The following is a 12,989-nucleotide window of genomic DNA, read 5'->3' as shown; positions in this document are numbered from 1 at the left end:
GTAATACATCTGAGTTGAATTCTCTTAGTTTAACCTTAAATTTATGTAAATACCATGCTGACATTCCCATCTCTAATATTTACACTATTATTTGCTCTCTCATTGTTAACCTAATTGAAGTGTGTGAGATCCAAAAAATTATTGCAGTACTCACTTAATATTTACAATAGCAATGAAAGGGTCTTCTTACAGAAAATGATCCAGCAGTCTCTGACATTTTTAATGTCGTGTCCAGAAGTGAAGACTGTGGCTCTCTGCCACCTCTGGAACAGGGTCCCAGTGAGATTCTCCCTGCAGCTCAGTAGAGTCACTGTTCCAGCCCACCACACTCTTTGTACGACATGCAAATATCTTTTTAGGGCCCTTTTCTTTCACTGGCCAGGCAAAGCTATAAGGACAACCAAATGACTTTATTCAGCACATGCTTCAGCTGAAAACCAGAAGGCATCACATTACCTGTCACTGTTCTTACATGAAACTATTGATGGAAAACCTGGATGCCAAGAACATTGCTGCTCATTTTGTGCCATTCTAACGGCTCACTTTTAATAGATTACTAAATATTATCTCTGATTTTCATTTTTATTGTAGAAACTTTGTAAGCTATGACTGTAAATTCAGATCCAAGCTTAAGAAAATGTTGCATTGTAAAAGTCAATATATCCAGAGTGGCAGGAAGGAAGTAAAGAATAAAAGTAGTATCAGTAAGTTTCTTAAATTAAATCATATCTTATGCTTTCCAGATGGAAGCAGGACAATAATTCCCACTTGGTTATAATTTTTATCTATTCAATATCATTAAAGGAGTATGAAAATAGTGTGTATATCTGCAGGCACAAGTGATGAAAAGAAACTGTTAGATGATTCTTGCTTTTCAGCAAGAAACTGTCTCCTTTTCTGATATCCACTCCAACAGAAGTATTTTTAGGTTAAAGTGTATATATATATATATTTCATATTGAAATAAGAAATAGGCTGAAAAATTTCCTTTGATATTGTAATTGTAAATAAAAGATCAGCATTTTTCTTGCAGAATATTTGGAGCATTGTGGATTGTACTTCTCTACAGTTCATAATTACACTTTTGTACTCTTGAGAGTCAGATAATTTATGACTTGCAAACCTGCTGCAGTCAATTCACTTGCAATTTAAAATTAATAGTATATATTGACAAAGATTTGGATTCATTATCTTTATTATGCCTTTTCTACTCCTTAGTTAAAGAAAAAACCAAAACAAAACAAAGCCAGATCTCAAGAAGAGCTCAAAATTTTAAAGTAAATATTATATATCTCAAAAATTTTATTCCTTCCAAAGGAAAGTTGACATCAAATGATTAAAAATTTAAGAGTACATTCCAAAGGAAGAAAATTGCAGCTGGAGCCATGTCTGTTAATCCAGAGTTAGACAGCTAGGCTGAGGAGAAGGAAAAGGCTCGCTTATCTGAGCACCCCCACCCAGGGCAGGTTAATCCTCACAAGCCTTTTAAAGGTCAATCAAATTTTTTATCACAGCAATGACTTTTTTTAAGGACATCAGAACAGTCAGATGTTGTAACAGCGAGCACCACACCCCAAAATCTTTTTGTGGTACTTTCTTTGCTTATAACAGTGAGTCATGAAAGCTGATAACCAAAACTGTAAAAAAGCATAAAAGAACATGGGGAAATTACTAAATGAAACAGACAGCTGCAATGTATATCAAAATGAGTGACTTAAAGTAAATAATAAAGGCAATAAAATCACCAGTACAACTTTTCCATTAAAGTTATAATTAAAACAAAGTAATAGTTCATGATACTTAATCTTAAATGTAATTAACATTAACTGGCAAGGGCTGGCTGAAAGATTGCTGTTTATCAATGTGCTTCTACTGTGAAAATGGAAGTGACAGAAAAATGAGTCTTTGAGGGCCTAATGGTCTGTCTTGGAGAATGAGTGTAGCCCACTGTGTGAACGGGTTCCACATTAGCATCTGTGGCTGGGGAACAGCCTTGCTGAAAGGTACCTGGGGGTACCGATGGACAACAAGCTGCAGATGAGTGCACCACTGCAGCAACAAAGGTGAAACATGTGCCAGGCTGCATCCGCAGGGGCATTGCCAGCTGAGATAGGGATGGGATCATCCCACTCCACCTGTCAGGTCATACCTGGAGCACTGTGTTTAGTTCCCGCCCCCACAATTAAAAAAAAAAAACAAACAACAGGGAGAGACTAGAGAGGGTTTGAAGGAGTGAAGATGTTATCAGAGTATTTTATGCAGTGAGAACAGTCAGTCACAACCTCCCCAAAGACGTGGTAGAGTCCCCATTACTGCAGGTTTCCAAGATGTGACGGGACAGGGTGACAGATACTCTCATTGAAGATCCCCTTCCCATGAAAGCTTGGACCAGAGGAAATTTCAGGGTCCTTTCCAACCTGGGCAGTTCTATAATTCTATGATTCTGTTATTTGGAAGTCTAACCCCAAATCCCAAAATGTTATCAGGGAAATCATATACCTGAATTACACTGTGAAAATCATGCTGCCAAGCAATGATAAAAACAATCCTGCTACAATAAAAGCACAGTACGCAGCAATATTTGCCAAAAAATATTTATCAAATTTGAGGTGAAAATGTGAATTGTTTAGAGGTACACTGGTCCTAAACAAAAACTAACAGGTAGAAGGTTACTCACTGTGTCTCACAGTGGCAATTTTTTTCTGGGATATATGTTTCTGGAGAACCATTTAAATAGCTGACAGCTGAATCTTTTGAAATATCTGTGCACTTTTCTGAAGGACAACTGTTTCTATAATCTAGCATGAGCAATATGAACATATTTAAAGGTATCACGTGTTCACTTGATGAATATTGACTATTAAAAGGCTTTTAATTTTTTTAATATCCTGCTGTTCTTTTTACAGTTCTGAGTAGGCTGAAGTCTCTTTATTTATCTTTATCTCATAGAAAAAGATTATCCTCTCCCTATTTTCTGCTAACTAAAAGTAGAAAGAATATGAAGAAAACTGTGCTTTGGGGTAAAAGTGACCCTTTTTGGACCAAATCTTCCTTCCTTTCTTACAGAATTTTGCTGATGCCAAGTCTGATGTGACGGTCTTTGTAGCACAAAGCTATTTTTAAAGCTAGAGGGAATCTGGAGAAGCGATTTCATGCTATTGCTAAGAAAAGATTTGTCTTTTCTCATCCATATGACAAATGCCTAGCAGATGTGAGAGGATTTTTCCCTTAGATTAAAAATGACGATGCTCCCTCATAACTCATAAAATAATAGGATGGCTGAATGAAACCCAAAATACATCTGTGTTGTACATCTCCCTTTTTCTGGTGCCAGCACGTCAGGCAGGAGGCTCACAGTCAATTAGCACCTCAGCACAATCCCAGCCCCGGCGGGCGGGTGGGCAGGGAGGGGCTTCAGGCTTCATTTGCAGCTCCGTTTGTCTTGCTGCGGAGTTACCCTTCGGAACCTGACATGCACAGGCCTACTGGAATATTTTTTGGCATCTCCTTCCCCAGAATCATTTACACTGCTAATCGACAGCCCGTGACTTTCAAGGACCTTCCTACTATTCACTTTAGGAGTGCTATCCTTTTATACAAAAGCACAAACAGGTTTATATAGCTCTATATGTAGTTTCTTAAACTTGCATTATCTCAGACACGAACTGACTTTTAAGATCTTATTTTTTCTGATCATAAGGGAAAAAAAATTTGGCATCAATTAAGTTTTGGTACTAAAAATAAAGCAGAGAAAAGGTGAAAAAACTGAAGAGTACATGGCAGTTCAGTAACATTTATTTTCCATGGCTCTCAAACACTACTGCACATTAAAAGACTCCTAATCACAACTCATTGTATATTAACTTTGTCCTAGTGCCATTTACGAAATGTCTCTTCCTTACATATGTTTCCTCCCATTTTCATTCTTGTTCATGTTGTCTGCTCACCAAAGCACAAAAAAATACTAATTTTGAAAGTTCGATTTTTAGGTGGTTTCCAATTACCTACCCAGAAAGGCTGTTTTATAAAGAAAGAAAGAGAGCAGTGCTGTAAAGGCTGAAGTTTTTATCACACATGGGAGTTGAACTGTAAAGCAACAATGTTAATATCAGGATCCTCAAACTTGGAATCCAGGATCCATCTACATGATGCAATGGAGCACAGAGACGAGGTCTCTCAGAACCCTGAGATGGCGTCTACCTGGAAAGACACTTCCACAGACTGTGCCCCACACAATGCCAGGCAGATGTATCAGCCTGGCTTGTAAACTCTTTAATTGAAGCCATTAGGGCAAGTATTTAGTCTAATGATCTCAGTTACATTGTTTCCTGTTTCAAGATTAGCTTGATCATTACCAGTTTCATGATCTGTGCACAGCTCTTAAATTCTGCGCAGATACACCTTGAAAGCTACATCCTGAAAGGCATTTAGGGACTTAATTCCTTAATTACTATTCGGTAACATCGTGCAAGTAAAGCATCTAATTTTTTTTTTTTTTTTTTTTTAGTTTGATATGTTAATACTCCTGAGAAGTTCACCTGAAGGGTTACAGTCAGGGTCTGTAGCTGATTTCCAGCATCAGACACTGGGGGAGCAACCAGGAACGCTATGTTCAACATACTTGCTGGAAAAGCTCAGGATTTTTTTTCCTGGTAAACATATTAAATGTGGCAAAACCATGAAATATTGTTTGGTGTATGTGCACTTAAAAAAAGGGGGGGGAGGGGGGACGAGGGAGGAATTGTGGGTCATTTTTCAAATACAATTTTTGTCTCAAAACACAGCATTCTAGTGCTGGAAAACAAACTGCAGTTCCAGCAAGGATGATCTGGTAGTTCAAAAAGGAGGAAGTGAATATGAAGAGAGGAAAGAAAAGCCCCAGGGACACCCTCCATATGGCCACTCCTGTCAGGCAGAAACAACTTCAGCACCCTGGAACACTCCCCATACTTTAGGGAATTCCTTTCCTTAACTGGCACAGGTACAACACTGTCTAGAAACTTCAGGATGACTCAGCCTGATTTCCATGGACTGTTTCACTTCTGTAAACTACAGCAACATCTTAAATCAGATTATAAAATGGGTCTGGGAACAGGAATGCTGAATTTGCCCCAGTAAATCAGATCTCACATCTATCTGATCTGACAGTCATCAGCATCAGGCATTTTGGAGAAGAGGAAAGATCACCTATAGGTCAGTTCTCACGACCTTTTACCATCACCTCCTACGTCTATCATCATGATTTCTGCTGATTCAATATTAATTTGATTGCTGAAGCACGAGTTTAACATCCTTTTGAATTTGTTATTTTTTTTAACTGCGACAATATTAGAGACACATGGGAAGAGTTTTCCCCTGAAGTCCTTTTAAAGCCACCTAAACAGCAGATTTTGCAGAAATGTGTTGGCTTTATGTGTAAGAAAGCCCATGTCCAAACATGCTCAAATTGACCTAAATCAACCCACATCCACCGAGCCCGTCACTAACCAGGACTACACAACGCTGGCGGTGAAAGATCCAGGCAGAAAAGCTATATGCGCCCAGCAGAATTTATGAAAGGGCCTGGAAAATCCCGAGATTCTCGAGATGCTCGGGAGCAGGGAGGCTCCTCCCGCCGGGCGGCGGCTGCCGAGCGCGGTGTCCTGCTGCCCTCCTGCGGGCCGAGCCTCCCGCTGCCGCCGCCGGGACAACCACCGGCAAAACCACGCAGGAAGGCACATTTTCATCGGGAAACTTGCCACGCAGAACATATCCAGTCTTGGGAAGTGCTCTCCGCTCTGTTGTGGCTCTCCTGCGCGTGGCATCATCTACATACAAAAGGTAGGTTGTGAAAAGCAATCAAAACAACCCCCCAAACCCCCAACCAAACACAAAATGTGTTTTAGCTGTGTTCTTGTCTCAGAAACATTCAGGATCTCTTGTGTCATTGATAAGAAAAAGCTATGCATTTTGTTTTCACACCTATTAACTGAGCAGCATCTTTTAAATTACAAAATCCTAGTATTGTAGAGTCCTTGAGGTTGGAAAACATCCTTAAGATCATCAAGTTAAATGACAACACTGCCAAGTCCAGCACTAAACCATGTCCCTACGATGAGTATGAACTTCTTCAAACTACAGTGAACTTCAGTCTTTCCCTCAGCCACTGCTTATGAAACTTGTGCTCCAGGCCCTTCCCCAGCTCTGTTCCCCTTCTCTGGACACATTCCAGCACCTCAATGTCTTTCTTTCAGTGAGGGGCCCAGAACTGGACACAGGATTGAAGGTGTGGCCTCACTAACATCCAGTAAAAGGGAACAATCAGCACAAACTGATTGTAGTGCAGACACCTCATCCCAAAATATTTAATCTGACTGTAACTCTGGGAACTTCTTCACCTTTGTACCTCTAACATGCAAACTGCTTCAGCTGAGGTAAGAATCATATCAGAGCCTATGTGGAAACTAAAAAAGTTTAGTTTGGTTTTCTTTCAGTTCACTTATATGCTTGCATTACCTGTTTAGAAGAAATACCAGATCTGAAATAGTATAGAAAGTTTTCCCTGGCCTGGCTGACACAGAGTTTCACTGGAAACACAGCAAGAAAATCTTGGCTTTGAGCTGTTTCTAGGCCAAAGATGTCTGGGTAAGCAACCAGTTTATTCTGAGCCCACCTTGATTTTAAACTTCATGCAAGCAAACCAGTGCCATATTCTTGATGAACCAGACACAGGAGCTCCACATCTGTTTGAGAACCCCCAGCATGTTACAGCTGGAATGCCTCGAGGAAGTGAACCAACTGACAAGAGCAGAAGGAGCAAAGAATCTGCTAACAGAGCAGATTTAAATGGTTCATCCTGGACTAAGAGGAAAGTTGTGCAGTGGTTAGAGGACTAGCCTTTGCCTTGTTCCTTATTAGGCACGTGCCTGACTAAATTGATCCATTCTATGTCTCTCTTTCTGGGTGTGAAACAATAAAGTTTCCTTACATGTTTCAATACATAGGATATTAGACAGCATGAAATTCTCAGCATAATTAAGGTCACTTACATAGGTACCAATGGTGTGAATTTGCAATAAATTAATTCCTACTAAAACTGGGAGCAGGAATATGTGCTGCTTGGAACATAATGCTCCTGGGTACTACTGAGGAAGAAATAATGAGTAGTATTCAATTTCATCGGTCATGAATATATAATGATAAGTATTTCTCAGATGTTTCTGTTCACTGAGTAAACTGAGTGGATCCTTTACATTAACTTAAATTGGCAGAAGTGGGATCCTGTAGTGCCAAAGAACTACTTAAATGCAATTTATTCTTTTACTGGAATGAAATAAGGAACTAGTCTTCTTATCCTCTAATCAGCAGAGGGCAGAGCATGTCTTGCAAAGCACAGAAGAGAACTAAGAGTCAACAAAATTGCTTGAATTGCAGCATTCAGGGTTTGTTATTATTGTGGATTTAAACTCTACTTCTTTTTTTCTTTTGACTTTCAACATTGGTTTTTATTAATAAAATTGCAATCTTACTATGATTCAATACTGAATGAACACACCCTGCATGTGTTTAAAAGGATTGAAATTAGTTAAATGAAGAAGGAAAGTTGCCATTGATAGTACCAATGATTTAGTTGAAGTATTGATCAGATTATATGCTAAACAATGCATTAATTAAGGTCAAGTGACTATTTAATTACTGAGATAGTTTTGATTAGTTTTTTTTCCTGATCAACTGGAACTAATTTATGGTTGAATTATCGCCTTCAGAAGAAATTTAAACAGAAATCCATACAACTAAAACTTTGAAAGAAAAACAAATCAATATATAACTTAAAAGAAACGATTCTCCCAAAAGTATAGGAATATTGAAACAATTATTGCAGACTAACAGACTGCCTTTATTGGATTTGTGTGGCCATGTTCTGGTAGCAGGGGGGCTGCAGGGGTGGCTGCTGTGAGAAACTGCCAGAAGCTTCCCCCGTGTCCGACAGAGCCAATTCCAGCTGCCTCCACGCTGGAACTGCCCCTACCGAGGCCGAGCCCATCAGGGACAGTGGTGGAACTTCTGGGAAAGCAAATTTTAAAAGAGGGGAAAAAAACTTGGGCACCTGCAGCTGGAGAGAAGAGTGAGAATGTGTGAGAGGAACAGCCCTGCAGACCCCAAGGTCAGTGGAGCAGAAGGGGCAGGGGGCCAAGAGCCAGAGCTGAGATCCCCCTGCAGCCCATGGTGCAGCCCATGGAGAGGCAGCTGTGCCCCTGCAGCCCATGGGGGTGCAGAGATCCACCTGCAGACTGCAGAGGAGCCCATGATGGAGCACGTGGGTGCCTCAAGGAGGCTGTGACCCCATGGGAAGCCCATGCTTGAGCAGGCTCCAGACAGACCCCTGGAGAGAGGAGCCCATGCTGGAGCAGGTTTCCTGGTAGGACTTTTGACCCCGTGGGGGATCCACACTGGAGCAGCCGGTGCCTGAAGGACTGCACCCCACAGAAGGAACCACACTGGAACAGTTCATGAAGAAGTGCAGCCCATGGGAAGAACTCATGTGGCAGAAGTTCATGGAGGATGATCTCTCATGGAGGCAAACCAACACTGGAGCAGGGGAAGAGTGTGAGGAGAGCAGAGACATGTGAGGAGGTGACCACAACCCCCATCCCCCTGCACTACTCAAGCAGAGGAGGTAGGGAAATCTGGAGTGAAGTTAAGCCTGGGAAGGAGGGAGGGGTGGGGGGGATGGTTTTTAAGATTTTTGTTTTCAGTGTTCTCAGTATCCTATTTGGGTCTCAGAGGGCATCTGGTCTGGCACTGAAAGGCTTGGACAGTGAATACTGCAGCCAGGAACAGGAATTGAAGGTCCCTGCATTTGGCCAGGAGGAGAAAAGGGGTACTGGGTACACTGGACTGTGTGGATTCAATGCCCGACACTATGAAAAGAAGCAAGATCAAGGGACCTGCACAACAGACTCGGTTCTTGGGAATAAAATGGCAGATGGACGGTGCCATCTCCCTATGAATGTGATCCAAAAGGTATCAACTGTGTCTCCACATGCTAACAAGAAAGAAACACCAGCTTTCCTAGGCCTTATGGGATTCCAGGGAAAGCAAACTCCAGGTTACATCTGCCTTGTGAGCCCTTTTTACCAAGGTATCTGAAAGTAGAACAATTTTGAGTGGTGCCTTGAGCAAAAACAAGCCTTTGAGCAGGTCAAAGAGGGCACAGCTCATGTGGTGAGCAAAGAGGTTGGAAACACAAGACCTAGAGGCTTGTGCCCAGGGTTTGGATTCTAAACCTCACAATCTGCCTTAAAAAAAAAAAATACCATTTCAGAAAAAAAGTTACATGAAGACCTTTACTCTGTTTCATAGGTGCTGTTTTGAACTACGACATGAGATACTCTGGCAGATAGTGACATGGTGAGGAAGTCTTGTCCTTTTCCCCACTGGTGTTATGAATGATCCTGCCTCTCAAGACCTTTTGGACTGGAAAAAGCAAATGTAGAACTGAAATTGTTTGAGGAAAGGGGGCTTAAGTTGTCAACAAATAAAGAGAGAAAGGAGATGCTATTTTTCACAGACAGCTTAGTTGCCTATGGTAAAAACCTTCTTTCCTGTTTGGTTTTGCTTCTCTCTCTTTTTTTCTGTGTTGTTAATTTTACATATAACTTCTTATGTCATTTCTCTTCATCTTCTTGTCACAAAGCAATTTGTCAGGACCTCTAAATCCATGAATTTCCCAGATCAAAGCGTTCATGACGGCTTTGTAATTGATCCATCCATCCTCCCCTGTGGTGACAGAAAAGGAGAACTGAAAATTATTTGTCATCCTGGGTGGTGGCCCCACTCTGTATGAGTGCAGTTTCAGGGACTGTTTAGTTTAAGCCCCATGTTTTCTGTCATCCTGGAACATGTTAGTTGACCACAAGCATTGATGTGCTCCATAAAAATGTTTTGCATTTCTGTCTGGCTTTATTCTAAGGATTTTAACATTAATTTTATCTTCGTAGTGAAAAGGTGCTGACATTAAACAGAAAAGTGTGACAGAGATTAAATCTGATTTGCCTGGTTCCAACAGCTTTATTGAGAAGTGGAATCCACATTTGTGTCCCAAGAAAGACAGTCCTATTAATTTATGTGGAATTTACTTTCCACTAAGTCACTTATTTCCCTGTTTTATTTTTTCCACACGCTATTGCTGAAGTAATTGTTCCTTTCACCCACCGGAGGGCAGCAAGAAGTTTAAAATCCCATATGTTACATACTTTTGCTATAGCAGGGAGCTAGTCAAATTTCCAAGTTACATTGCAAGGAAAATTCCATTCAAAACTCTTCCTCACAAAACATGATGAGAAATTAAAGACTCTTTCTTCCTTAAATTATTTTATTCCTTGAGAAAACTGAATTTAAAATGTTGAAATATTATATTCTGTCTTGGTGCAACATTTTCTCCCTGAAACACAGATGTCATAGTCTGAGCGCTTGGAGTCAGTCTTCCATTTGGAATAGATATTCTGAGTTTTAGTTCCATGGTGTTTATAGGAAAAGAGATGCAACCAATGCAGGTAAGACCATCTCACAGCTACACCATAAAGGCCAACAGAAGCACAGAAACACAGGCCTGCCTATCTCAATGAATTTCATCAGGTAGCACAAAATGGATTATTAAAAAATACCTGAGAATCAAAAATATCTTAGTTCAGTCTGTTCCAATATATCATTAAATATTTTCTTGAGAAGCAATTTCAAAATGGAAGAAAAAGTGTTACTTAAAGAAAGCTTCAATCAGTGAAAAGTGTCCTGCTCATGGAAAAATACAATTATATGAAATTCCTAAAGATGTCCATTAGAGAAGATGGCTTTCACCAATATTAACCTAGCTGAGAGCTTTGCAAAGGCTGAGATCATCAATGTACAGGTTTATTTTAATAAATGTACATTAATAATTCCTATTCATACTGTTGTACTAATGTAAAGGAAGAAATTGAGATATTATGGCATGCAGAGATAAAAGGTTTAATCCACTCGGGATTATAAAATATCCTCAGTTATACATACATGCTTTTTAAGGAAAATTAGACTGACAGGGGGTTGTGAAAATGGCTTAGACTACAATTTTTATTTGCATCTAATTACTTCAGGGTTATGTGGCATTTTTAATGAAAGAGTATTTGCTTTACTGCTTCTGATAAATCAGAAATTATAGATCATGATATAGCTCAGTCAAGGCATAGCTCAGTCTAGCTCAGCTTCCTACCATTGGTGCCTCTTATTTTTGTCAGGAAGTTGAGGCAAAGTAACTTAAGATAAACCTGAAGGAACACTGGTGGCTTTTCAGAATCAAAATCCACGTCATAAGTATTTCAGAGTGCTATCAAATCACTTATTCAGTCAATAAGTACACAGGTTAGAAAGGCTTTGGCTTATATATTCTTCATTATTATCCAAACAAATATTCTGTGAATTCCACTGGAAATGAGATCACTCCTCAAATAAGGATGGTAGAAACTGAGGTACAATTCCTGTACCTCTTTAAAAATCTGTTTTTCTGTTTGGTTGCTGAGCTTTAGAAAAGTCACAAACTATATTAATTCATCTGCTTGAACAGGAGGGACTCTTCCTGTTTTTTACAGGTCTTTCTCTCATATAACGTGTTTTAAAGTCCAGTCCTATTCTGGAGTATGGTCAGCACAGCAGAGACCTCACCATGTATTCCAAAATATTATATGTCCAAGTGTGTCCATATGTGAGTCTACTCCCTTAATATTTCAGCTACACTTTGAACTGCCTCCTCAGCACCTGCACTCAGAGATGTGAAAAACATTTCCATCTATTCATGAGCTCCTCTGTTCACTGTGGAAAGCTGTGATTTGTCCTTCAGCTTGGGCTGACAGCGCAGACTTGGTGGAAGGGTTCTGAAACAAAATGACATTGTTTAGTAGTTCGTTTCTCATTGTGAATTGCTTAATGTGGTGCCTGAAGCCATCCTACAGGACAATACAGTGGCTGTGTGCTTTGTTTTCATTGCAGCAATAGTCCAGTTCCTCACTCTGCCTGATTGCATATCATATTTTGGTGGCAAAACATCTCCTTGTCCTTCTAGCATTTGGGATCAATTTTGTTAAATAATCCAAAGATAAGATTTGGCTTTGGGGAACCCATCAGAAGAAAAAGCATTACTACAAGAAGGTCACTGAGGGGCTGGGAGTGTGTTCAGAGAAGGGCAGTGGAGCTCAGGAAAGGTTTGGAGCCCAAGTCCTATGATGAGCAGCTGAGGGAACTGGGGAGTCTCAGCCTGGAGAAAAGGAGGCTGAGGGGGTACCTTATCACTCTCTACAACTCCCTGACAGGAGGCTGGAGCCAGGTGGGAGTCAGGCTCTTCTCCCAGGCAACCAGTGACAAGACAAGAGGACACGGCCTTAGGTTGCAGCAGGGGAGGTTCAGGTTGGACATCAGGAAGAATTTCTTCACTGAAAGGGTTATCAAGCTTTGGCTGCCCCAGGAGGTGGTGGAGTCACCCACCCCTGGAAGTGTTCAAGAAACAACTGGATGTGGCATTTAGTGCCATGGTCTATTTGCCAAAGGTGGTAACCAGTCAAATGTTGGACTCAATGATCTGAGATGTCTTTTCCAACCTCAGTGATTCTCTGATTCTGCTATCACCTCAGTTTCCCTTGTTATTTATACTAAACTGACATAGAGGCACCTAAGGGGCACAATTAATTTCTTAGGAGCACGCACATTGCTTATAATTAACTTTGCAGCTGTTGACACAGAATTTTCACTCTGGCAAGCATGGTTGGACTTTTTATGTCTGAACATCTTCCTTATTCACCTCTGGGTTCCATCACTGTGTGTGGGGAATGCCCAGCCCCTGCCCTGGAGGGACATCTGCTGAGATAAGGAGATTGAGCAGTCTCCCAGCAGGACTCCCTGGAAAGGCAACCACTTTGGTCACGGCGAGGAAAGGCAGATCCACAATCCTTTGGGAGACACTATGCAGATCATTCTGTAACCCA

The 12,989-nt window shown here is 40.7% G+C and overlaps 1 long non-coding RNA gene across 1 annotated transcript; it reads left to right on the top strand.

The window, feature by feature from the left end:
* Positions 1-5,645: 5,645 nt before the first annotated feature.
* LOC108446063 lies at positions 5,646-10,352 on the top strand. Its single transcript, XR_001861173.1, has 2 exons — positions 5,646-5,820; positions 9,343-10,352. It is a non-coding gene; the product is annotated as an uncharacterized LOC108446063 (long non-coding RNA).
* The last annotated feature ends 2,637 nt before the right edge of the window (positions 10,353-12,989 follow it).

This window comes from Corvus brachyrhynchos, unplaced genomic scaffold, assembly GCF_000691975.1.
Source record: "Corvus brachyrhynchos isolate BGI_N302 unplaced genomic scaffold, ASM69197v1 scaffold152, whole genome shotgun sequence".
NCBI lineage: Eukaryota > Metazoa > Chordata > Aves > Passeriformes > Corvidae > Corvus > Corvus brachyrhynchos.
The sequence above is the reverse complement of the archived record's forward strand: the minus strand, read 5'-3'. Positions and strand labels throughout refer to the sequence as shown.